The sequence below is a fragment of the Dendroctonus ponderosae genome, unplaced genomic scaffold (assembly GCF_020466585.1).
Source record: "Dendroctonus ponderosae isolate FM_Combo_2020 unplaced genomic scaffold, Dpon_F_20191213v2 Dpon_F_20191213_10, whole genome shotgun sequence".
In the NCBI taxonomy this organism is placed as follows: Eukaryota; Metazoa; Arthropoda; class Insecta; order Coleoptera; family Curculionidae; genus Dendroctonus; species Dendroctonus ponderosae.
In genome coordinates, this window is record NW_026017111.1 from 4577175 (window position 1) to 4577772 (window position 598).

Genomic DNA, 598 nt, shown 5'->3' on the forward strand with positions numbered 1-598 from the left:
CATAAGCAGGACCACGTTTACTAATTAATCGATTGATTTGTCGATTGCTCAATAGAACTAGATTAACGTCTGGGCCTCTGCACTTCTCCTGCAGGAGTGGACTCCTTTGTAGTTGTGGCTGGCTGAGCGAATGACGAGCCTAACACATCTACTACTGGAGGTTCTGGTTTATTCTCCAAAACAACTTCGTCTGACGGTTCTTTTACTAACTGTTTCTTTTTGCTTGCTCGGCCTGGCGTAAAGTAGGAGAGCAACTATTTGCGCTTTTTTTATTTTCAGCTCAAAGAACCAAAAACAGTAACAAAAGCAGTTATACCATTTGATAGGGAATGGGAAGGGCTTAAAATTGAACAATCTGCGGAAACCCACCAAATGTAATCTAAGAAATAACTGAAATGTATTTGCCATATGATGTATGCCATACAATGTGTGCAATATGGACCTTCACATCACACTGTAACACTTACATCTACTGAGGAGGGAGGTTTAAGAACACATTTACACACAAGTTAAAAACAATCCCAGTAGCAGATTTGTACTTTTCAGTTATTTTTTAGGTATTGGTTAATTATTGGTACTTTTACTTCAAAATTCTGGG